Source organism: Suncus etruscus, chromosome 3 (genome assembly GCF_024139225.1).
Source record: "Suncus etruscus isolate mSunEtr1 chromosome 3, mSunEtr1.pri.cur, whole genome shotgun sequence".
NCBI lineage: Eukaryota > Metazoa > Chordata > Mammalia > Eulipotyphla > Soricidae > Suncus > Suncus etruscus.
Genome location: NC_064850.1, coordinates 147,718,774 through 147,745,757, shown reverse-complemented (window position 1 = coordinate 147,745,757; position 26,984 = coordinate 147,718,774). Strand labels below are relative to the sequence as shown.

At 39.0% G+C, this 26,984-nt stretch overlaps 1 long non-coding RNA gene and 1 other non-coding gene across 2 annotated transcripts in view; one reads left to right on the top strand and one right to left on the bottom strand.

Annotated features, from left to right (window-relative positions):
• The window catches only part of LOC126004161 (uncharacterized), a 181,064-nt gene that overhangs the window by 81,138 nt on the left and 72,942 nt on the right, over positions 1-26,984 (top strand). The window lies entirely within an intron of this gene.
• LOC126005028 (small nucleolar RNA SNORA22) lies at positions 21,496-21,625 on the bottom strand. Its single transcript, XR_007494213.1, has one exon. It is a non-coding gene; the product is annotated as a small nucleolar RNA SNORA22 (small nucleolar RNA).

Below are 26,984 nucleotides of genomic sequence, written 5' to 3'. Positions count from 1 at the left end.
AGTGACATGGAGCATCCATGCTCCTCTGGCTCCACCCTTTGTGAGCTTGACCGTTCACCTCCAAAGACTCACCCTCAGGGAACTATGAGGTATGTTATCGTATTTTCTTTTCAATTTCAGGTAGTTCACCATGATACCATGATGCTCATGTGTTTAGATTGCTTTTAGGAAAGGAACCTGGATGTTCAAGACCCATTAGACAATATTTCATGGTGTAGACTTCCCTTGCAGAGCTCATTATCATAATCACTTAGTTTTCTAGACTTGAAAATTATAATTGTTTTTAAGAATGCTCTATACACAGTCTAACACCCAAAGCATTTTTTTTCAGTAAAGTTTACCCTCACTAATCATGATTGGCTTAGAAAATGGAAAACATTTACATCTGACTTGCTGGCTTTATTTTATTTATTTATTTTATTTTTGGTTTTGGGGCCACACCCCGCAGTGTTCAGGGGTTCTCCTGGCTGTCTGCTCAGAAATAGCTCCTGGCAGGCACGGGGGACCATATGGGACACCGGGATTCGAACCAACCACCTTTGGTCCTGGATCGGCTGCTTGCAAGGCAAATGTCACTGTGCTATCTCTCCCGGCCCCTCGCTTTATATTTTTTAAGTGTTCTGTCCCATTTCACCTGGGTCAGCTTTTCAAATGTAACCATGGATCAATACCCAGTGTCTGAGCGTGTGTGTGTGTGTGTGTGTGTTGGCTACACTAATGTCTGTCTAATATCTATCTGTAATATGCATAATGTTTGTTTATGTTGTATACTTCCCTTCCCCCTGTTATATATAACTCCCCTTTCCCACTTCGCTTATGACATTACATTTCTAGCCTTTCGCTTTCTCACCTCCATCTTGTATTTCCTCCCATTTAACTATTTACCCTCAGTTCCCAATTCCCCATGATGTGGAATATTTCTCCAAACCCTGCTAGCTGCCAAGCAACTCCTAAAGTGAAAACTTTGATTTCCAACACCCTTGTCTCCTCTCGAGAAGCTGCCACTGCCACTATTGCTGATTTGCCTCTATGGTCCATTTCCCCCCCCACCTCCCTTTGCTATGAATTGTTGTTTGCTACTATATTTGGTTTCTGAGATGCCCCTAGCCTGAGGACATTTCCTGATATTTGAGTGCTAGTAGCCATAGTTCAGAATTCACAAGATCAATTCACAGGCTGAAGCTCTGCTCTGTATTTTATGTCCCCCCTCAGACTATTTAAAATGACTTAAAGGGGACATGTATATCTTCTTTGAATATTTCTTTAGCTATATTTCCTTAATAGTATAACCCTTATTGTCTATTTTCTTATTAGCAGCTGTTTTCCCCATTTTTTAAAATCATTTACCAGGAAATAAGGTAGATAAATTTCTCTAGTGTTCTGAGTTCATGTTATAGGTAGGTGATTGGGATTGCTTAGCTTGTTGTTTTTAACCTATATACACCAGCAGCACCATGTGGCACTGTTTCTTTTTGCATAGGCACATTAAAATGTGGAAATATCTCGTATGCATACAGTTCTTTTTTAATAGAGATAGGAACACATCAATTTAATATTGTAGTGGGGCCTTACACCATGAACACTTTCATAGTGATTGGCTTAGGCTTCAGAAGATTGGACATTGATCTTTCACTCCTGAACTGTGTATCCCATCTGTGGAACTAGCATGGTTTTCTACACCAGCACCATCAATCAAACTTGTATCGGGGAAGGACCTACTGCTGCCCTGGCATTGACTTACTCCTGAGTGTATTCATCTAACACCCTGATGACTCAGTAACAGCAACAACCTGCTTTCAGGGGAGAGTTCTCTGCATTGCCACCTAATGGCGAGGTGAAACCAGCAGATACTCTATGTCACCCTGACCTTGACATATGATCTCTACAGAAACCAAGATCTCTAACTACAGAAACCTGACCACAACAATCATGACTATAAAGTGCTTTTACTGGGACCACAGAGAAAGATTTTGGGGATAGACAAGTTAGTATGCCTGGAGTCTTTATTGGTCTTATGCCAGATGCTTTATGTCAGGGATGGTGAACACACAGCCCTAGAGCCGCATGTGGCTCCCAGCCAAAATGAATGTGGCTCTTTGCCTCTTATCATGATTTTGTATACTGTGGCTCTTTGCCAAGTTTGGATTTTGTTCTGCTGCTTCTGACGAGGGACCTCTGAGGAGAGACCTCAGAGCGCGTGGTTCCCCCTCCAGGCTGTGTCATCCCGTCTCCTATCCCTCGGAAACAACTGTACAGGCCAGCAAGCTGGGGGGACCCGAGTGTCACATGTAGTGTCGCATCTTGCCGTCAGTTCTTAGTGTGGAGGACGCAGCACACCCTCACCATCACTGCAGGATTTTGACCCTCACTCAAAATGGCAAAATGCAACATGTGTTTAATATATTATTGTTAAAATTAGATGCTTTTGTGTGAGTGTCTGTTTTGGCAGGTCTCTGCGTGGTGTGGCTCTCTGACTCTCACAGTATAAAATTTTGGGTCTTTATATCGAACTCGTTTGCCTCCCCTGTTGTATGGGTAAGGTTCTAGGATTCTGGCACCAGGGCCCCCTACGAGGTTGATGCAAGGGTGGGTAAGCATCTCTTCCAGCCTGTGGCCTCGAGGCCAGACTTGGGAAAGAGAGCAAAGACTGTGAGCCACAGACCAGACCGAGGGAAGCATTGTCAGAGAAACGAAATTGTTTATTGAAGGTAGGGACAAGGCTTTTAAAGGTAAACTTTAGGAGAGAAACAGAATGTGGGTAATACAGTTTAGACATTACAGCAACAAGATGGTATGCAGAGACAACAGTCACAGGGTACATGGCATTATTGATTTGTATGGTATGCAAAGATAGTGGTTAAAATGCCCATGGCATAATTAAATCAGGAAACATGTAAAGTTAGTGTAGCAATGCTTATTGCTTCATTAAATCAGGAAGTAAGTATAGATAGCAGTTGCAATGCTTATGGGACTATTAGCCTAGACAGGCTATTTGACATGGATGACTTTCTCCTGCACTCATAAGAGCAGGGACGCAAGTCTCTAAACAGAGGCTTTCTTTTATATTCAAAGCCAGACTGCAAAAATCTCCATATTTCCCAGCCTCTCCCCCACATGTCAATCGTTTTCTTTTTAAGAACTGAGTGAGTTATGTAGGAGGGGCTAGGGACCTATAGGGTTTGTGCCTGTCTTAGGTTGTCCTGGAGACACCAAAAAGATGTCCCAGAATCTTACCCGTCATTGACTACCAAACCAGCCTATAGGTTATAGGTTTCTGCTAACATAACATATGCTGCAGCCTCTCTGTTTTCAGTTCATACTGTTAACTCATTTACTACATTAGCAAGCATTTGACCTTGTGAAAACGGCTCCTAATCATGGCCACCTGATGATATAAAATGCAAGGTCCAAAAGAAATGATTATCAAAAAAATAATTATTGGTCCTGACAGTGCAGATAAAAGGGTAATAAGAAGACAGGGGACCAATTAAATCAGTTTTGATACCAAGACTATCCTGCATCTCGTTCTGTTTTTTTGTTGTTCAATTCCCAACTACAATTTATTAATAGAATCCTCAGCCAGTCCAGTATGGTCAGTGTAGAAACAGCACTCTTCACGTAAGGCAGCACAAAGTCCACCCTCTTTCAGCAACAGTCTGTCCAGACTTCATCTAATTTGCAACCCCACCTCAGCCAGGGAGCATAGGGAAGTATGCAGGTATGTGACAGAGTTGCCAAATTCAGACAAATCTTCAATTTGTCATCTCATTGCTGCGACAGCTGTGTGCTGGGTTCCAAGGGCTGCTGTTCCAGTGGCTACTCCTGCAAGGCTTAAAACAAAGGCCATAGTAATAGCGGCCTGGGCCTGGGTCTGGGTCACACTTAAAGCAAGTCATACTGACAGAGCCATACATATCTGGAACTGAATGCCAGGTTAATTCAGGGAAATGGACAATACCACATACATCCAGGTCATTGCTTTAAAATGCTGATCAATCTAGGCACTTGGGAAGGCCTCGATTTGTGTGTGTGTGTGTGTGTGTGTGTGTGTGTGTGTGTGTGTGTGAGAGAGAGAGAGAGAGAGAGAGAGAGAAAGAGAGAGAGAGAGAGAGATTTTGTGTAGACAATCACAGCTCTCAGGGATTACTCCTGGCTCGATTCTCAGAATTCGCTCCTGGCAGGCTCTGCGGACCATATGGGATGCCAGGATTTGAACCACTGTTCTTCTGCATGTAAGGCAAATGCCTTACCTCCATGCTATCTCTCTGGCAAGACTTTTTTTTTTTTTTTGAGGGGGTGGCCATACCCGGCAGTACTCAGGGTCACTCCTAGCTCTGCACTCAGAAATAGCTTCTGGCATGCTCAGGGGACCATATGGGATGCCAGGATTCGAACCACCAACCTTCTGCATGCAAGGCAAATGCCTTACCTCTTAGCTATCTTTCTAGCAAGTCTTCTATATTTAAACATTCATTGCCTCGTAGTTGGAACTGCCAAATCAGAGAAATATGCCCAATTGGTAAAATTGAGGCAATAAGGGGGACTATTTTACTGTCCCCCTTGTCCACTATATAGGACGGAGCCTTGACCCAGGCCCTCTCAAAATGTCAGACCCAAGGTGTCAGAGGTGGAACACTGTTGAGTTTCAGTTGCATTTATATAAAAATACAAAGCTTGTTTAAGGACAATGACTTCATAAAACAGGGGTGGGGTGCTGCATCAAAACAAAGCCAGCAAGCCTTAGTTAAATTATACTGATATAGTAGTTAAGCATAGCATAGGTGGAATTCATGATCTGCCAAAGGGCATGCACAGTAGGTGTTAAATCTAAGAGAACACAACACATAGACATGGCCCACTAGGGGTCATGGTAAGTTGGGATCTAAATATTGGTGACCTGGAGGTCAGAGCATTTGGACTGGGTTATGAAAAGCTGAGACACGTTACAGGAAGAGCAGGAAGTGGTGTGGGACAAGGGCCCATAGCTCAGGCCTTATTTTAAAGGTAGGATAAGTGATGCTTAAGTGGATTTTGAAAAGTAATCCAGAATCATGTCCAGATTCATAAAATCTTAATCCCCACATCATTCCTCTTTTGAATTTTCCTACATTTTTTCTTCCCAGTTTCTGTAAATTGTACATTGAGTAAATTGTTACATTGAGTAACCCCGGGTGAGCACACAGCTGATGGTGTTTTGGTAATTTCAATAAATCATGAGTGTTATGCTTTATCCAGCTGCCTGAACCTGCAGATACACACCCCCATGTGGCACAATAAAAATCCCTTTCAGCACAATAATAATCCCTTTTAGTTCCACATTTAGTTGTAGATAAAAAGGCCATGACCAGGTCATATATAAAATTGTAAATTGCGCAAATTATTTTCTGCACTTAATGTGGAGCAACATAAGATGAATCACGGGGGTCATGGTACCCAGGGACTGTCCAAAGTATTTCAATACTGAAGAAAAGAGGACCTACAAGGTCACATAAATCACACTGCAAATCCGGAAACCAGGCTCTGGCTGGGTAGGCAAAGGACTGAACCATAAGTACATCAACACCAGCTGCGACTTGCATAACTTGCCATTGCTGCTTAACTGGTTGGTGCTTTCCGGGGGGGAGAGTGGGGGCTGTGCTAGGCAGCAGTTGGGTAAAAAGATAAAAAATATCCAGCAAGTTTTCATCCTGCAAAAGAAAAGAAAAACTAACCTCAGGCTGGATGAACCTGGGTCAAGTAATTATTATAGTTATTATTATTATTATTATTATTATTACTATTATATTATTATTATTAGGTATATGTTTGGTATTGATGGCTGTGACTCAATGGGCCTACGTTTTTCTTATGGAAACTCACAGACAAAGCCACAGCCAAGAGAATTGCCTTTCTAATTTTTCCAGTACTTACCATGCCTATGCAAAAATATAAACACCATCACCACAACAAAAAGCCTTGCCACACCAGCCTGCCCTTTTGCCTTTTGCCTTTTCTTTCCTTTTCTTTTAATTTTTTTAAATTCATATTTATAGTTTCTAGACGGGATCCCACTCGCTTTCTTTATTTTTTTTATTTATTTATTTATTTTTTTTTTGGTTTTTGGGCCACACCCTGTGACGCTCAGGGGTTACTCCTGGCTATGCGCTCAGAAGTCGCTCCTGGCTTGGGGGACCATATGGGACACCGGGGGATCGAACCGTGGTCCGTCCTAGGCCAGCGCAGGCAAGGCAGGCACCTTACCTCTAGCGCCACCGCCCGGCCCCTATTTTTTTATTTTTTATTTTTTTTGCTTTTTGTTTTCTAACAGAACAGTGGAACATGAATTATCTTGTTCTGCATAATATTCCTATGTCTTCCTACAAATTGAGGAAAAAAAGTGGATGACAGAGGTCAACACTGGTGGTGGGATTTGCCCAAAGTTACTTCACTCTGTGCCTTAAATATAACTATGAAAAAATTGTAATTCAAAAAAATGCAAATTTTAAATTTTAAAAGACTAGAAAGTAAAACTGAAAAGTAAAAGAATAATGAAAAATCCCAAAGACTTCACGTAAAAGCTTCTATAAAGAGTTTAAATTAAAAGCCAACTCTTATATTTGGAGCAGGTGCTGCCTGCTTCTTCTCCAGATTTCTGTAGTATTCTAAGAGTAAAGAATGCATACTAATCTTTTTTTTTTTTTTTTTTTTTTAGTTTTTAGGTCACACCCAGGAGCGCTCAGAGGTTATTCCTGGCTCTATGGTCAGAAATCGCCCCTGCCAGGCACAGGGGACCATATGGGATGCTGGGATTTGAACCACAGTCCTTCTGCATGAAAGGCAAATGCCTTACCTCCATGCTATCTCTCCGGGCATAATAATCTTTAAATACCCAATGAGAATATTCATCAGCATTGAACCTGGGAAAGGGAAATCCGCTTTCTCAAAATCGTCCAGATTCGCAAACCCCAAGTTAAAACCTGTTCTTGCCCTCAGCCAGCCCAGTAACCTATAAGCAGTGTAGCAGAACTAAACCCAGAGGCAAGAGAGGTTGCACACACTTACATTCAGGGTTCCTCTAATGAGTGACACCCAGGAGGGAATTTATCTCAGTCCCTTCTGACTGAACAGAATTTGTGAGATGTTTGTGGGGTGTATCAGGTGTGCATAGGCCTATAAGTTCACAGCTAGCCCTCTGGCCCTGGAGAGGCAGAGCTATTGAAAAAGGGGTTTGGGGAAACGATGTAAACTGAAGACCCTTTATGTCCTGCCTCTGGTCAACCATGCAGGTACTCATTTGCTACGTATGTGTGTATGAGCTGCAGCAACAGGCATGGCCTACCCATTTCTCAGTAATGTCTAGCCAAAAAGATTGCTGTTTCCTCCCGAGGCTTGGCCTTCATCATCTGTGAATACCTTCATGCCCTGTCATTTAACGTTCTTGTCAAGGGGGCAGCTGTCCAGTTCTACATCCAATGCACAGACCCAACAACATTGGAAATAGAACATAAAAGATGCAACCACCAAACGTTCTAACTTTCCTTTCAAGGGGGCAGCTGGATAGTGTGGTTGGGGGAAAGAATTGAATGGGTTATGGGAACACTAGTATAGGAAGCTGACATTTGTGGTGGGATTGGTGATGAAATATTAAATGCCCCCAAAGCCACAGTTCTACAGATTATGGGGAATGAGGGAGATTAGGAGGTTGAGCTGGAGACTACTCCAAATTTTCCTATTCTTAATTCATATAGATTTTACATAAAACAGAAAGAAATACAAAAAGACTTATATGAGACAGCATTTAGAGAGCATTTATATAAAATTGTTATGAATTAGAAAACACTGGATTACATTAGGACAAAAATTTAGTTTTCCTTGATAAAGCATGGGCAAGTGCCTATCTTGTTTTCTGAAAGATAGGCCATACAAATGTAAATGCTATTACTACTATGCTTTCCCCACTTTTTATATAACCCCCCTAATTTTTTATGCTATTGTAAATGACACTTATAGGTATTCTCTCCTAAGTAATTTTGGACTATTCTATACAAGTCATCTCCAAGATTTTTGATCTCTTTAGAAAAGTGTACTTTTCCTCTTACTGAAAGAACTGGGTCATGTCTGGCTTTGGTTATGTGTTGATGAGGAAAAGTAAGAGCAGTCCAATTCTACATCCAAAGCACAGACCCAGACAACATCGAAAACAGGACATGGAAGATGCAACCACCTAACTTTGTAAAATTCCTGTCAAGAGGGCAGCTGTTCAGTTCTACATCCAAAGGACAGACCCAGCAACATTGAAAACAGGAAAATGAAGATGCAACCACCAAACTTTGTAATGTTTCTGTCAAGGGGGCAGCTGTCCAGTTCTACATCCAAAGCACAGAGTCAACGGCATTGAAAAAGGACATCGAAGATGCAACCACCAATCTTTGTAACGTTCCTGTCAAGGGGAAAGCTGTATAGTGCTGCTGGGCAAAGGGAATAAATGAGTTATGGGAACACTAGTATAGGGAAGCTAACATTGATGGTGGGATTTGTTCAAATATGATAAGCCTAAAAAGCCACAGTTCAGCTCATTCCGGGGAATAGAGGGAGATTAGTCGGTTTACCCAGAGACTACTCCAAACTTTCTTGTTCTTTTCTAATTTTATAAAGTAAGATTTTACATAAAACATATATAAAAATACAATAAGTATTACATGAGATAGCAGTTTATATAGGATTTCTATGAATTAGGTAGAAGTTGATTATATTAGACCTGTCTATGGATGAGCCCAAGAGCCTATCGAAATCCAGCATACCTCATCAGCAACCAGAAAGGTATGCTTAGCAGTCTGTCTATTGATAAATGTTTTAGTTTTAGTCTTTTGATGTGAAATGCATGCTGCAAATAAAATAATATAGAATAAATTAGTAATGGTAATATGTTTTTCCTTGTAGCGTGGAAGAGAGGCCATAAATATCTGTTAAAGCCATTTTACTCAAACATTTTCATCCCTTTAGGAACATTGTAATCATCACCTCACTGTTATTGGCCTGGAATTCTTACAAAAAGCTCAGAAAATTCTAAGAAGTTCACTAATGATTGATTGTGACTTTGAAATTTGTGAGAATTTATAGTTTTAAGAAACCACAGGTTCAAGGCAAAATATTCTCTGATTTTCTCTAATTTTTCTCTAATTAATGTTTTTTTTAATTACAGTCAAAGTCTTGTTTAAAAACAGGTGTTTTTTATTTTCTCTCCTTTTTAGTGGAAGAAATTTAATATAATGATAAATGTTTCTGATTGCCTCATCTATCAAGTCCAGAAATTGCAACTTGCTAGTAGAAACAGTATGAGAGGTGCAGAACATCATGATTTCTTGGTGAGAAATTATATCTCTTATCTTTCTCAAAAGAAATGGATTTAATTAGAGATTTGTAGGCATGTGATTGAGGGTTAGATTACCGAGTCTATGTAACCAGAGGCATATTGGATAGTGTCTCATTGTTTAGAATTACAACACAATGTAAATGAGGATAGCCACCATGGGGAAAAGAAAGTTTAAGAAACAAATAGTGAGCTTTCCAAGAAATGCATTCCACGTGAATTCACAGTTCCCAGTATTATTCATGCCTCTCAACACTATCCGATAATGTAATTTATTTTGTGCTCTTCGTAGTTTTCATAATTTATTACTAATCAAAGCAATGAGAATCAGGGATCACCTAATTATCTCAACTTGAGAAACATTCGATTAGGTTTGATTGTCTCTAACAAGTTTCTTGTTAGGGATTAAAGCAACGTAGCCCATAGAAATGTAAGCTTATGGGGCCAGAGTGGAAGCACAATGGTAGGGTGTTTGCCCTGCATTTGGCCTACCCAGGACTGACCCTGGTTTGATTGCCAGCACCCCCTATAATTCCCTGAGCCTGCCAGGAGTGATTTCTGAGCAAAAAGCCAAGAGTAGCCCCTGAGCGCTGCTTGGTGTGGCCAGAAAACAGTAAAATAAGTTCTTAAGAATTTGATCATTAGTTTGCTGTCATCATTACTCTTCCATTATTGAATTTGATTTTTCTATTCCAACTTTATTTGTGAATAGTTTTGGCAAGTGAAGTTCACTGAGTAATCCCAAGCAGCTGTAGATGAGTTCCAATGACTCTCTTCACAGGACCACCAAAAAGTATAAGATGGGCTTCGGAATTTACAAATATAAAAGAAATAGAAAAGGTATGCTTCCTTTATTCTTTGTGAAGATTGAAAAAATCTTGTTTTCTTTAGAACCGACTAGTCAGTTTATGTCATTTTCTATGGACTATAAGCATAATGACCTTGGTGAAACTCTACAGTAACTGTCTCTTTTTCAAGAAGATACTTACAAATGTTGCTTTCCTGTATGATTAAAGAAAATATTGTTTTCTGTCCAGATTTCAATATTTATATACATTGTGGTAGATGAATACTTCTCTACTTCGACAACTTTAACCTAGTAGATTAAGGACCAAATGTCCAGCTTTACTGAACTGGGGGATAATAACAGTGAAATGGTCTTTTCAATACTCTTTCACATTTTATTTCTTGAGACCTTTGACTCAGGTTTCCATCTGGTTTTCTAAATACAGCAAAATAAAATATGACTTAAATAAAAGTTGAGGTATGGTTGGGGTATGATTCTGATAATGTTTTCTTCTTTTTTTTGTGTGTTTATGTTTGTGTGTGTTTGTAGACTGAAGGTTACTATCATTCAGTTTCCAAAGGTAAATGGGTCTGAAGCATGGGTGCCTTGGAGATTAAGAAAAAAAGAGAGATTAAGGAAAAATTTTAGAGAGACAGCATGGGGTCAGGGGGCTCATCAACTGGTAGACTGAGAGCGTGAACTCTAATTGATATCTGTTTGGCCGTTTATTATTTATCAATAATTGGTCATAGAAAGAAGGGCAGTTAACGAACAGATTTTCAATTACTGCTAACTAAACCAAAGGGGAATCTTTACAATCTCATAAGGGATTATGAGGAATGAGGAGGTTAAGGTAAATCTCTGAAGGTTGTCTTCCTTCCAGGAAGGGTAGCAGATAAAAATGTATATGTGACTCCCACTTCCAGGGCTTTTCCTGTGGCATCAGTGTTCTAATAATTTTCATTAAATATTCAGATCATTATCTACACCTTTCCTCAAATGCCTGGACTCTAGCTAAAATTTTAGAATTTCTACTACAGACTATAAATTTTATATATGTAGCCTTCATCTACAGATTATTAGAGGATATGTACTGTGAAAACACTCGAAGACTGAGGTGCTTCAAAAGTAGGGAAGGGAGAGGCATGTTAATGTTGAGTTCTGTAGTGTTGAGGTATAGTTTAGAGAGAAACATAATTTTATGTCATAAAAATATTCCTTCCTGTAGGGTATAGGTAGTCTTTTTTTATAGGTAAAAATTCACAATTTTTACATGTCTTTCACTAAACCAAGATTCTGTGTATCCAAACCAGCACCCTAAGTGTTGGTAGATTGGTGTCACTGAAAAGAATTGTAGAGTATCAATGATGAGGCAAGGCCATCATGGAAACAGAGATTCTGGAAGATAGAGGCAGGAGGCATAGCTTTGGCAGGGTGGGATCTTAGTCCACCCTTGTTGGTGGAATTTGAACCCCTTATTGTTTCTGAGTCCACAAATAGCTCCCAGAAAGATAAATTAAATCCCATTCTTCTATCCCCCCTTTTGTGGGAGACCTTGGTAATAATATATGGAGTAAATAATCAACACAGACAAAAGATTTGGGGACCAAAGGTTCAGCAAAGAGAGTCTTTTGTCAGTCTGCAGCCAGCTCCAAAAAGCAAACCGAACCAGCCATCAGCTCTGGCAAAAAAGCCCCTTACGCCTCCTCAAAAAGCTATTTTATTCTTTCCTTAATCGCCACCACCTGGAAAATTCAGGTGGAACGACAGGCAAAACCAATATTACAAAAAATACACAACACACCCTCTCCTCCCAAGAAGCTAGATATCTTCTGCATGGGCTGGCATAGCCATAATCTTACATAACTCAGTTTATGATTTATGAAAAAGGAGTGAGCCTCTAAGGAATTAGTGATGAGACGCAGCCACAATAGCACAACAGGTAGAGATTAACTTGTATGTTGCCCACTGGTTTCCTTGGCTTTCACTAACCACAATCATGAACAGTTTCCTTGTACAACTAAAGCAGAGTTCTTTCTTGAAAATGCTGATCTGTACCAATGGACTGACATATGCTTTCCTTCAGGGACAGTATATCCAGTGAAATTGTCAGAGAGAAAAAATGAGGTAAATTCAATAGTTTTTCAATACATAAATATTGCCTTAGTTTTAATGCTTTGCCATTGAATCCTTTGGTATAACAATAGGGGAGAGTATTAAAGATGTTAACTCTAGTTTTCATTTTATTATCCAAAACAGACCACCCAGGACACACCTGTAGATCAAATAAAGAATTTGGAGGCACGTTTACCTTATTCATTGTGATGTTAAAAATTGGATTGTTTCGTTTCTTTTAGAAAAAAGACTTTTAAGATTTTAAGAGTATTAAGAGTTTTTAAGAGTTGTTTAAATTTCAAAAATGGTTGATAGAGAAGAATTACAATGTCCTCAGTGGAATTATTGAGTATGTGTCTCTTCCTGAGCCTTAAACTTAGTAATTTATGGTTTTTCAATTAAATAAACCTCCCTTCATAAGTGGATGAATTATCTGTTACTAATCCTCAAATACTTACGTACAATGAGGTACAGGCTGTTCTTTGACAAATTTTGACAGTTGTAGCTTAGTGAAGTATAGAAACAACATCCAGCTTTACTTGATTACAGGAACACTTTCAGTGAAAATGATCCTTACTTAATGCACTTCCTACATATATTTTTTGCATTTTCTTAATATAAATTTATTTTAAAACAGACAAAACTAGGGGCCAGTGAGGTGGCGCTAGGTTAAGGTGTCTGCCTTACAAGTGCTAGCCAAGGAAGGAGCGTGGTTTGATCCCCCAGCGTCCCATATGGTCCCCCTAAGCCAGGGGCAATTTCTGAGCGCTTAGCCAGGAGTAACCCCTGAGCATCAAACGAGTGTGGCCCGAAAAACCAAAAAAAAAAAAAAAAAAAAGAAAGAAAAAACTAAATATTCAAGCCAAAGGGACCAAACTTTAACAATCTAAACTTAAAATGGGCCTGTTATTATGGCAGACTGGGGGTCATGGTGGGTGGTATGAAATGCACGTGGGAGACATTGGTGGAGGGAGATGGACATTGGTGGTGGGTTTGGCCCTGATTCATTGGATGTCTGAAACCAAAATATGCAGAACTTTGTAAATCACAATGTTTCAATAAAATAAATTTTAAAAAAAGCATCAATGTCTAGAATACATTTTTTATGAATAGAAACATCAGCTATTTAAATACTGAGAAAAAATACGAAAACATGTATTGTCATTATAATGTTTAGTGATCATTTTTACACATCTATGCTTTGCAAATTTGGCAGAAAGTTTTTTTAAGAGTATTTTGCACAAACCAAAAAAATTTGGCACTTCCTATATTTTGAGAGTTTTGATCAACAATAGTTTTCCATCTGGCTTCCTAATGACAAAAACATCTGAAGACCCCAGTAAAGATGGAGGAGTCTGATTGTCATATTTTGTCATGTTTTTTAGGCTGGACCTAGCCAGAAGGATGATGCTAGTAAGTACTGTGGAGTGACTCATTCAAAATCTTAATGTCTTTATAGGAGATATTTTATATTTTATATTTTATATTCGATCTTGGGTTCTATTGGGGTCAGATGTATCACTTAAAGAGAGTTTGCATGAATGTGAGTGTGCATGTATACAAGTGATAACATACGGATGGGGTTTCTTTTCATATTTTTGTACCCAAATAAGGCACAGTATTTTGGAATCTTCAGTACTAAAATTTATCTTTTTATTTTTAATAATTTTTATTGGGACCAAAGTGAATAACAAATCTTTCACAGGAATATTTAAGGTATACTTTATTCCTTTTTTAAAATATTTTTGTACTGCTGCTATGTATCAACAGTTCTAGAAAACATTAGTTCACTCTAGAGATTCAATCCAAGTCCAGCATCTTAGTAAAGAGATTGCCTACTGGGGATGGGTCATCTCCATCTACCAGGAGTGAGTTCTGTAGGGGTTAGAGTTCTGGCTGAAGAGTAACAGAATGTTCTATCATGGAACTACCCTTTCCAAAAGTATTTGTATAGCCTTGATCTAATGATGTGTTATGGTGTTTGCACTTTCTACATGGGTTTTAATATGAAGATTCTGAAAAAATGCTCCACATCACTAATCATCAAGAAGATGCAAATCAAAACAACTATGAGGTAACATCTCACACCACAGAGACTGGCACAAATCACAAAGAATGAGAACAAGCTGTGCCGGTGGAATGCAGAGAATAAGGACCTCTTCTTCGCTGCTGGTGGGAATGACATCTAGTCCAAACTCTATGGAAAGTGATAAGAAGATCCTCACAAAAGCTGAAAAATAGAGCTCCCAGATGATCCGGCTATACCTCTCCTACTCAATTACCCTACGAACACAAAAATAACGTACCAAAAAATCCCTTCCTCACACCTATATTCATCACATTGCTATTTACAATAGCCAGACTCTGGAAATAAATAAGATGCCCTTCAACAGACGAATGGCTAAAGAAACTGTAGTACATATACACAATGGAATATTATGCAGCTGTCAGGAGAGATGAAGTCATAAAATTTCCTATACATGGATGTATATGGAATCTATTATGCTGAGTGAGGTAAGTCAGAGGGAGAGAGATAGATGCAGAATTGTCCTACTCATTTATGGGTTTTAAGAAAAATAAAAGACATCTTTGCAATGATTCTCAGATACAAATGATAGGAGGACTGGAAATTCTAGCTCATGACATGAAACTCACCACAAAGAGTGATGAGTGCTTTTAGAAAAATATTTACACTGAGAACCATCATATCAAAATGTGAATGAATGAGAAAAGTAGAAAGCCTGTCTAGAGCACAGACTGAGGTGGTGTGGGGAGGAGGGACAGTTGGGACATTGGTGATGGGAATGTTGCACTGGTAAAGAGTTTTTTTTATTTTTAAAAAAAGAGAAAAAATGAAAGAAAAAAGCACTATAATCAATAATCAGACAAATATATTTTTACATTACTATTCTTCCACTCTAGGGATAGTAATGAAGAAATAAACAGAACAGAAGTATTGCTGGATACCAAGAAGAAAACACTTAGGATAATTTTACATTTTTCCTAAAATAAAAAAAGATTCTGAGTGTGCATGTTTGTGATTTCTCATATGTGCATGTCCTTTATTCCATAAATTTGTACCTTCAAATATTGGATTTTGAACCTTCACTGTCCAAGTAACTTATCTCCTTATCTGATCTACATACATGTAATTCTCTTTTCAAATGCAGTGTTCGTATATATGGTGCATTGCATTGAAAAATATCTTCAGATCATCAGAAAGATTCTTAATTCACAATGAAACATTCACAAGGATTTGTGAGTTCCAAACATATCTTAGATTTGTGTTTTCTCAGTCAAATACAATTGAACGATAAACTTAATGTTTGGATTTTCTATCTCATTAACTTCTAATGCAATGATTAAAGAAATGCAGTCAGGTAAAACTTAACTGGACTCTGAAAACGGTGAGGATGAGAGAGCTGATGAACTATCTGAAAGTGGAAAGCCAGCATTTATGATAGGCAAGTGTGAACCAGTCTCAGTGATCCCATGCTGTAGAGTTGTTTCACACTTGTTCAGTATTCAGCCTCTATTTTGGCAGTCTTGGCTGCAGGACTGGTTTTCTATAAGACCACTTGCTATTTTGGATTCTATTTTTTTAATTATTTTTTGGAATCAGTTACGTTTTTGATCAGCAGAGGTATATAATTTTCTTGTTCACTGATGACTCCTGCTTCTGGGTAATGTTGACCTAGTTGAATCTGGGAAGATTATTCTTTTTTCAGATGATGAAAGAGCCTGCCTGAAAAGGATTAGGAGTGATTAGTCTTTACATATCCTACCCACTATGCTATTGTGCCAGTCCATCCAGATATCTTTTACCTCCTCTTTGACACACTGGTTTATCAGTAATGAACTATTTAGTTTCTAGACATTTGTGTTGTTTCTCTGTGTGATTACCTTCTATTTTAACTGCATCATGGTCAGAGAATATATTAGGTGTGGTCATGAAAACGTATGAGGTGCTTTGTCTATACTCCTAACTTTATGGTGGCATGTTTTATGTCTTACCATGTGGTCATTTCTGGAGGAAGTCTCTTGTGCAGTAGAGAAGAATTTCATTTCCTTTGGGGGAGTGACAAGTCACATATCTCTACTAAGCAAGAATATTCACAGTGGCTTTCATTATAATAGCCCGAAAACAGAGAACACTGTATCAAGTACAAAATGAATGACTATGGCATATTAATGACATTAATTATGGCATGTCAATAAATGATCTACTATTAACAACTAATGTCTATTAGTTTTTCTATATAGCTTTTATAAATATCATTTATATATAGTTTTTATAATATATAAATGTTATTAAAAACTTATTAAAAAGAAATTTACTGATAATAGTAAAAGATGTGTCCACAAATCTCAGATGTGTTATTTAGTGTAGGATGCCATTTGTTTTTGTTCTTTTGGTGGACCATTGTGGCAGTCAGTGGATCATGCCTGGTAGTGCTCAGGGGACAATAAAGAGTACTGAGGTTAAAACTCAGGTCACTCCAGGTAAGACAAGCTCCTTTGTCTATCTCTCCAGTCAGTCAACATAGCTCTTAAAAGTATATACCAAGTGTATGTTTAATCAACCCTTTATCGAGCAGTCTGTTCTTGCACACTTGGTCAGCCTTCAGGTTTGGGTTATTATAATAGTGCTACAATGAGCATAAGCATGAAATGACTTTTCTGAAGTGAATTTTTGGACCCGGGGGTAAATAACAAGAGGTGGAATTGCTATATCAGCTCCTAGTTTTGTGAGGAATGTCTATATTGTTTTTCTGAAAAGCTATACTAGTAGACATTCCCCACTAGCAGTAGATAGGGGTTCCTTTTTGACCCCATATCCATGCCAAGGAGAAGAGAAATAGGAGTATAATCAGGATTTGGGGAGCAAACTGGACCTAGTGAAAGGAAGTTGACATTAATGGAAGGTGAGGTGTTCCAATTTCTTTTGCTGGAACTCCCTCAATATTGATACAATTATCAATATTTTAAATCAAAGCACCTAATCTAAAATTTAAAAACATAAAGGGAAAACATTTATATACTGAGACCAAAGAAATGATTCAAATGTCCAGAACGCATTCTTTGCATGCTGGAGCTACAAATTCAATATCTGGCACTACATGGTTTGCTGAGCACCAAGGCAAGTGCTTCCTGAGTAATGAGCCAGAAGTAGTCCCTGAGCATCAGTTGAAGTGGCTTAAACTCTCATGATACCCTGCAAAAGATCAAATTCAGAAAAGCAGTAAAATCAAACCCTTTGTTTTGAGAGTCTATGAATAATGTAGCTGGGGCTGGATCAATAGTACAACTGCAAACAACTGATCCCTTTTAATCCCCCCACTTCATATGATTTCATTTCACTCAGAATACTGCTAAAAGGGATGCCTGAGCATAGAATCCAAAGTAATCCTGGAGTACCATAGCACATTAGCCCAAAACTAAAAGAATCACACATCATTCAGAGAGGCAGTGGGGAGATGAAATGGGAAGAAACTAGTCATCATTGCTCAAGGGACACTTCCTTGTTTTTCCCACTACTGATAGGAATTACTGTGATACTCAAGAGTTTGCCAGGTTTTTGAAGTTCTGTTTTTGGTTTGGGATTGGTTGGTTTGTGTGCATGTTGGGGATCGAGAGCAAACATTCATAGTTCCTACTGTAAAATAAGCATCGTGGATAACTAATTCCAGTTAATGCCAGTTAATCCACAGCACTACATATTTCTCTGAGCAATGCCAGGGGCTGATTCTGGCACAGAGTCAGGAAAATCACCCAAGCATGTGTGGCTTAAAACAATCCAAATTTTTGAGATATCATGGTTTGAGGTATCATGGTGGGCAATTGCGGGGTCCTGAAGCCCCCCAGGGGGGCCCGGCCAGCAGGAATTAGCTGGGAAGACTTCTCAGACAACCGCACTCCTATTTTGCTAGGTAGAAGAACAACCACACCTGTAAAAATCTGAGAGAGGTTAATAATAAAGACCCAAGGCAATGTCTCACTGCTCAAGGGCAACTTTATTTGGCTACAGCTCCTTCTTATATAGAGAAGGAGAAGGGGGCAGTACAAGGGTGATGTCAATCACACTTTTGGCATGAAAATTACTTCATTATTCCAAATAAGGCAAGTGGGCAATACTTTTTGCAGTATCCATGGAAACATCTTGTGACCTTCTAGCTGCATTCCTAATTGCTTGACTATCAGGAGGTGGTGCAAGATGTGCTTGCCTCAGTGATCTTGAACAGACAATGTAGCATATACACAATAATGAATGTCTTGTAAACTCAGGGATATGGTTAAGGGAGTAAGGCCTCTTTTCTGGGAATGGTACTGGGCTGTGTTGCTCTCCTCCGGGCTAAAAGATTAATTATACTTTGCAGCTGCATTTTCCTTTCTCTTTGGCCCAAGAACTTACAGCAAGACTGCATGTAGCCTTTAGGTGAAAGGCTGGATTATGGCAGAAAGAATAGCAAAATGACCTCAAACAAGTCAGTCCCCAACATCTCCCCCTTTCTCTTCTAATAAAAGAAGGAAAGTCGTGAGCGGGTGGAAGAACCGTGTCTTAGGCTACAAGGTTTGACCAGGTCGGACACGGCCAAAGCCGCATTTAAAAGGTGGCTACAAGCGCCGTGGGTGTGCATAGAGATCCGAATTATGTGTTGTAGCCTTTTAGGGCCGTGTCCTAACTGGGACCTTGCTAATCCCGTCGTAGGTATCTCCACAGCCGAGAGCACAAGTACCGGAGCGAGCTCCGTTTGTTAGCTATGCGCTTTATCTCCTGAAAACTTAGTGGCTGGAAGGGCGGCTTGGTGACAATAGCCAAGTTTTCACAGGAGTCACGTTGGGTTAACTGTTGGTAGTGAACTTGAACAGAGGTTTTTGCCGTCTCATTTACTTGGTTTTTAACAAGGGCAGTAAGTTTGCGGAAAGCCCATGGGTCAAAGGAAAGGAGCAGCATGAGGCTAATAAGAGGGCCCAAAATAGTGGACAGTAATGTATGTATCCAAGGAGAAGAGAAAAACCAACCCTGTTACCAACCTTGTTCTTGGTCAAAACGTTTCTGGAACTTCTTCATACCGTTACCAATACGTAGAACACTATCCCTAACTAATCCAGATTTGTCTTTAAATACACAGCATAGTTCTTTAAGGGCCACACAGACTCCCCCTTCCTTTATAAGGGCAAAATATAAAGTACGACGATTTTGAAGAACTACATCAGCAAGGGAACTAACAGTATCGTAGGGGTTGAGGAGAGAAGCTAAGCTAACAGTGTTCATAATATGGGTCTGTGAGGGCTAGAGCAGAGGCATTTATAATATTTAAAATAACTTGAGAGGAGGAGGATGGGCCAGAAGGCAGAGTCCGTAGCTTACAACTTGCTTAATAGTGAGTTGATGACGCTGAGGCTGAACTTTCCAGAGAAGAAGTTTAGAGTTATTGGTGTAGATAGGAGATTCAAACGTTGTGATGCTTTCATAAAACGGCGAAACCGGTGAATTGCAGATTTAACAGTGTTCATAGCTGGTGTTGGAGAGCGCTTGGGCAGAGGCATTGACCATTTGCAGGATGAGGTTCAAGGTGGAAACCGGACCAACAGGTTTGATGGTTAATGTAGGCTTTAACAAAGCTAAAACATAATAATCATGATAAGCAAGAAACATTTCAGTAACAATATGGGGAGAAAATGCAGTGGAGTAAACAAAATAAGTGGAGTTGGGGGCTTTAATGAAGATGGAAGAGTTGTTAACAATAATGGTTTGATTGCAAATGTGTGATTGTTGAACAGGCGGGCACATATATGGTTCGAGCAAGCAAAGTTTTATGACCGTGACTTGTTTGCAATGGAGGTTGTTGGTTGCAATGGTGGGCATTTAAGGCAGCTAGGCAGAGTGCTTAATTCAGCATTGTCAAAGGTGGAGTCCGTCAGAAACAGGTTTGCAGGAAAGGCGGCTGGCAGGAGGGGTGACAGGCTTTTTTGAAGTGGATGAAGACAGGACTGTGGAAGGCTGCGGAAATTTTTTGTTAGACTTCAGCATTTAAAATATTTTTATAATTAACAATCGCCAATTTATCAAAAACTTTTAAACTGAACATAAATGATTTTTGTTAAACTTTTTAGTTATTATTTTAAAGCTAGATGCTATTTTTTAGCTATAAATACATATTCTATAGGCCTGAACTTACACATAACAGGAAAGCCGGGTGACTGCAAAGTTCAGAAATTCTCCAGGGAAAAGTTATCCCCGATGGCCATTGAGAAATCTGGGGTTTGCCATCTCCCACACCTTCCGCCATGTTCTTAGAAGGACAAAGCTAGCTTAATACATAATTTTTAACACATGATTTTTAGTTGCAAGATGCCAGTCTGTGAACTGACCAGACTGAACCAGGTTGAAAAAATTAATTGAAATTTGAAAAATGGATAAGGCTTTAAAAATTGTATTATTATAAAATGTAGAGATAACAAATAAACAGACAAAACAAAACAACACTAAACACAACATTTTACACTTGTGGCCACTTTCATTCATCACAACAGACACATAAACAGACAAAAGGATTGAATTAAGACTGATTTATAAAAAATTGACAAGCGCTTTTAAATATTTAGCTAGCATGTTTGTGAGAAGAAAAAAAAATTTTTGTAGAAAAATTTTTTTAGTTTTGAGAAGTACTTAATGTAGATGGAGTGGAACTTTGCTGAAAATAAATTTTAAGGTTTAGATTTAACACAAAACATTTTTAAAACAATTTTAATTTGAAGTTTAAAACATTAAGTAAAATGGTTAATGAGCACTGTAGAAGGAGTCTTTACTCTGAAGTATGAAATCATTTGCTGTAAATGAATAGGTTTTCTTTAAATTGGTTTTGCAGTAGAATAGTAAGACAGCTGCAATAAAGTGTTAAAATTTTTATGATTAAACACAATAGCATGAACTATGATTATTAAAGGTATAAAAACTGATTTTAAAAAACAAACAACTGTTTTTACTATGAAGACTTTATGTGAATAATTTGTAAAAAATATTATATACTAAATTAACTAAATGCTTAGATTATTATAAAATATAGTTAAAGACATCTGATACATTTACACACTTAGAACTTAAGACTAAAATTATATTTAATACTAGTTAATTTGCTTATAAAGTTTAGTTACTTTTATATATTACTTATAAAATTATATATAATATATTTTTCATTTATATTATTTTTTTACTGCGACACAAATATACAGATTTGTATAATGTGCTGATATTTTGAATGCACTTAAAATAATAGTTCTTTCAATGCAGAAATAAAGAACAACCATTGCTGTAGCACAAAGTTAAAACTAAGGGTACTATAAAGCACACCTAGGTGTTCACTGTGCATTAAATTAACTATATTGTTTAAAAAGGCTAACCACATTATTTTTCACATAATTTTGTAAATACTTTAAAAATTAAAATAAAACTTTTAATAGAAATATAAGATTTAAATTTAACACTTTTGTGTTCGTTTGGATTTTAAAACACAAAGAAGTTTTTCTTTTACCAACATTTTGTTATCTGTAAAGTGACAGAATTATGACCTTGCTCTAAAATTTTCTGAGAGGCATGAAAAAAATATTTATTGCCTTTATCTTTCTGTTGCTTTTTAATGTTTTAATAATTACTTTACACTACTTAATGCACTAAACCTAATAACACATATTTGACGAAGTGTAGGGCTGACAAGGTGAAGCAGAGTTTTTCACTGATAACTTGGGGAGGGGCTAGCACAGTTAACAGCAGGAAGGTTAGAGGCAAATTATTTACAGTTAGCAGGGTGTAATGATATATAGGAAAAAAAAAAAGCAATCTTTTAAGATTAATTACTAATTTATTGGAATTAGAGGGAATGGCAACTGAAGAGGGGAATTTGGGTTGCAAAAGCACTATGGGGATCATGGTTTTATTAATTGATTTGAGAATATGCAAGAGATGCCACTTTTCAGATTTATTTTGAATAACAAAGATTGGGTATTTCAAGGTGAATTGGAAGGCTTAAAGTGGGAGTGGCAGGGCTTGAGCTGGCTGTTTTCCAAGGCTGGCAGGAAAGAGGCTGAAGGAGGCTGAGGGCTGGTTTGAACAAAATGTACTTAGTAAAGGGTACATTAGGCTCAGAAGTTTTAACAGCAAAGTGTAGATATCGCAATGTTTTATGGCTTAGCAGATGATACTTTGTAATTATCCTGCTCACTGTGCCCTTAGAATTTTTTGTAGGCACTGCAGCAGTTTCTGTTTTATGGCACTCAGCCTGACTTTTATTAGTTTGTTCCTTTGAATTCTCAAGAGGGGGGGCTTGGCCGTGGAATTTAGTGGGCAGAGGACAGACAACTATAGATTTAGGAGAGAGGGGGGGGGAACGCCTGTAGGGCAGAAACCTGTGAATTAAGAGAAGCAGCCTGTTTTTGAAGGCTTAAGATTTGTTTAAGATTTTTAATTTGGCCAAGTAGTTTCATATCTATAGCTTTAAGAGGGGGAGCGGTGAGAGGAGGGAATCTGCCATGGTTAGGGACTGAGCGTTCTCCGCGGTGGAGGCTGCTGAGCAGGCGGGGGAAGACTTTCTCCATTAGGGAGAAAGACAGGAAAGGTAGCGCTGGTTTTTGAGCTAAGAGCATTATCAAGTTTGTTAGAGAGGTGAGAGACCATGGATGTAATTGTGGTGAGTTGGGAACTCAAGTTAGAAAAAAGGGGGGGGGGGAGAAAGCAGTAACAGTTTGTTGCCGGTGTGGGGGAGCTGCTGGAATGCCAGCTCTGGGGAGCGACTTCCAGGCATAGAGGGCAGCAAGAGCCATGTTGGCAAGCTGGGACCTGGAAAGTGTGTGCTGTACCTTTAAGGTATGAAAAGAGGCGAGGCCAGCTATAAGAGCTTAGAGATTAGGATTCCTGCCTATTTGCAGGGGCTTTGCAATGGAAAAAAAAGTTAACTTCCCAAGAGACAAAGAGTTCAGCTTTTAGATTTTAAGCAGGAGAGCGTGTAAGGGGCTTGGGGGCCATAGGAGGTTACGGCTTGAAACGGCTCTTTGAGGCTTTTCCAATTAAAGGCTTTGTATTGTTGCAATTGCTGGCTAAGGAGGGGAGGGTGGTGAGGGGAGTAAAGGTTTTGGTGGAACAGGGACGGAGCTGAGGCTAGGGAAGTGAAGGGCTGTTTAGGATTTTGCACAGAGGGTGCAGCGGCCTCTTCTGTAGGGGTCTGGGTGCATAGAGCAGAAGTATGGACAGAAGTAAGGGAGGGATATAAATGAGAAGCATTAGAGAGATCTTTAAGAGCATTAGTTACTTTGGAGACAAAGGTAGAAGAATCAGTGGTGGAGGGAGGACAAGGAGAAGGATTTTCAGAGGGAGAAGGGAGATGAGAGACAGAATTAGAACGAGAGGGAGTCCTGGAACACTCACGGGAGACTTGTTGTACATGAGATTCAACGGCATGGATGATGTCTTTGGCGGTTCCGGCATTTTTAGTTACAATGATATCTCTTAACAGGCTCCAATATTGGAACATAATTTTTTCCTTCTGTGAATCATCATTATTTACAAAATAATCACTCATTTCATGTCCTACTTTGTCCCAAGTGGACGCAACAATTTCTGGACAGGTAATAATAAACCAATGACATACATTATGAATAAACATAAGAAAATTACAAATATTCTTTTTGGTAACCTCTACATGTCTGGCTTTCAACTCAGACTGAATATCAATAATGAATTTAAGTTCAGTACTCAATGAAACACCCATGGAAGTGAAGCCAACGGGCGAAGCCCCAAGAGCCAATCAGGGGCGGTGATCGGAACGACTGAAAAAACTGCAGTTTAAATATTTGATTAAGGCTAACTCGTTTCAACGCCTACCCGGATGGGGTATATCCTGCGATTTACGAAACAGCTCCGGACTCGCCGACCCGTAGTCGTTCGGAGTGTGGCGGTGGTCTTCGAGCCCAGCGTTGGGCGCCAAAATGCGGGGTCCTGAAGCCCCCCAGGGGGGCCCGGCCAGCAGGAATTAGCTGGGAAGACTTCTCAGACAACCGCACTCCTATTTTGCTAGGTAGAAGAACAACCACACCTGTAAAAATCTGAGAGAGGTTAATAATAAAGACCCAAGGCAATGTCTCACTGCTCAAGGGCAACTTTATTTGGCTACAGCTCCTTCTTATATAGAGAAGGAGAAGGGGGCAGTACAAGGGTGATGTCAATCACACTTTTGGCATGAAAATTACTTCATTATTCCAAATAAGGCAAGTGGGCAATACTTTTTGCAGTATCCATGGAAACATCTTGTGACCTTCTAGCTGCATTCCTAATTGCTTGACTATCAGGAGGTGGTGCAAGATGTGCTTGCCTCAGTGATCTTGAACAGACAATGTAGCATATACACAATAATGAATGTCTTGTAAACTCAGGGATATGGTTAAGGGAGTAAGGCCTCTTTTCTGGGAATGGTACTGGGCTGTGTTGCTCTCCTCCGGGCTAAAAGATTAATTATACTTTGCAGCTGCATTTTCCTTTCTCTTTGGCCCAAGAACTTACAGCAAGACTGCATGTAGCCTTTAGGTGAAAGGCTGGATTATGGCAGAAAGAATAGCAAAATGACCTCAAACAAGTCAGTCCCCAACAGGCAATAGTATTGACAGTCATGGTCTAGTCTCACAATTCTACTGCATTTTTCTTGGAAGTCTATAAGCCTCTTTGCAAATCACAGCACTACTTCTTTACGATCTACAGACTTTTAAGAGACAAAGAGATGCTACAAAATTTAAGGCACTGGCCATACACACATCCTACCCTAGTTTTCTTCACATTATCAGACATGATTCTTTGAACACAGCCAGGAGTAAAACCTGAGCAATGGTGTGTGACCAAAAACCAAACTAAAACAAAAGAATAAAACGAGAAAGCAAGCCCGATAACAACACACAGTGCCTAAAGTAGGTTGGGTAGTAGGGAATTCCCCTTTGGGCTTATAAGCAGGTTCTAGATCCAGTATTCCTACTGAGGAATCTTGCTGCTGGGCTGATATCTACTTGCCAACTTACCATCCACATTTCAGAACCTTGGGGTTCCTTGGGGTTTCTCTTCCTACAGGCTCTGTATCTCCTGACACTTGGAGCTTTTGTCTTGATATTCTTCTGTCTTAGCTGTGTAGCCTCCACAACTAGCATTCTAGAAAGATCCCTCAACTATGACCTGAGAGGTGAGTGCTCCAAAAGCCCAAAAATCACCCTCAGGGTTGAATATGCAAGTTGGATTTTCTCCATAGTTAACTGAATGATTCAAAGAGCATCAGCTACTATCTTTCAGCTCAGTTTAATGGCACCTCCTTCAATAGACATAAATATACAACCTAAAGTGTAGAATATAGATCCAATTTTCTCAAAACCATCTGTTGAAGAGTTTGTTTTTATTTCGTTTTATGCTGCCAGTTCCTTTGTCAAAAATTAGATGACCACATATAGGGTTTGTCCTTGGATATTCTGTTCTGACCCATTGGTCAGAGAGTCTGTCCAGTACCATGCTATTTTGATCACTATGTCTTTGACTTTTTGAAACAACAGTATTATGAACCAAGGGACTTTAAAACTTTCTTTTGACTTCTTTATCATTGCTGGCTTTTAATTTGCTCTCAAGTTTGTTTATGAGAGTTTCCACCTCTCAAATCCTACAACTATTATGGCTTGGTAACATTTTTTTCGTACCTTCCCTTCCATTTGTATGTATATTCCCATCTTCTGAATGCGTTCTTTGAGTTATTTATCAATGAATAGATCTCTAATGTCTGTATAAAGTGGGGGTGAGTTTGTATGCAGTTGACTCCTCTGTTTGCCTAACTATATTCTAATTATTCCATGCCAATATTGCATATAGCCCTCTTATATATTATTCCTCCCTGCTCCCATTCAGAACTCCTTTTTTCCTCTTAACTCCTCACACCAGAGCCATCGTTTCTCCATATTTAACCCTCTTTACCCTTAATCTTAACTTAATTCTTAAGAAGAACATCTCCCTGCCTCAGTATATGCCATTGGGCTCCCAAAGAGAAAGGACACACTCTCAGCCCCACATTTCTCACACCACCACTCCTGTTCTATGCACCCCACGCCCCATTGTGGACTGTTACATACTACCGAACTCAGCAACAGAACATTACCTGTTCCCTTACAGGTGCAAATCATTTCTCAGTTTCAATAAGACCATGATGTAGGACAAAAAATATACCCTGAATCGCATCCTCCCAAGACTGTCTCAAAAGACTTAATAGGAATATCTATATTTTCTTTGTATAATTAATTCCTTAATAGCATAGCTCTTACTGTGTTTATTTTGATATATAAATGTAGCCTTCTCCATCCCTTTTAATATATATATATTATATATATTTTGGTTCTGATAAGTACAAAAATTCTAGTGGAATAGTCTTGCCTGGGATAAATTCTCAGGTCAATACCAGGACACAGAAATTGAAAAGCTTCTCCTTTTTATCTCCAAATACACCAGAATATAATATGGTATCTTTCTTTTTTGCACATTCCTGTAGACACAATAAAATGGGGGAACTCTTATGTACAGAAACAAGTTGTTATCTGCTAGGGGTAAGAACCCATAAATTTTATAATACAAAAGTGCCTCGCACCCTGAATATATGTCATGGGAATTCAACTCAGACCTCATGTGATTGGACATCAAAAGTCAATGCCAGACCCCAAACTTAG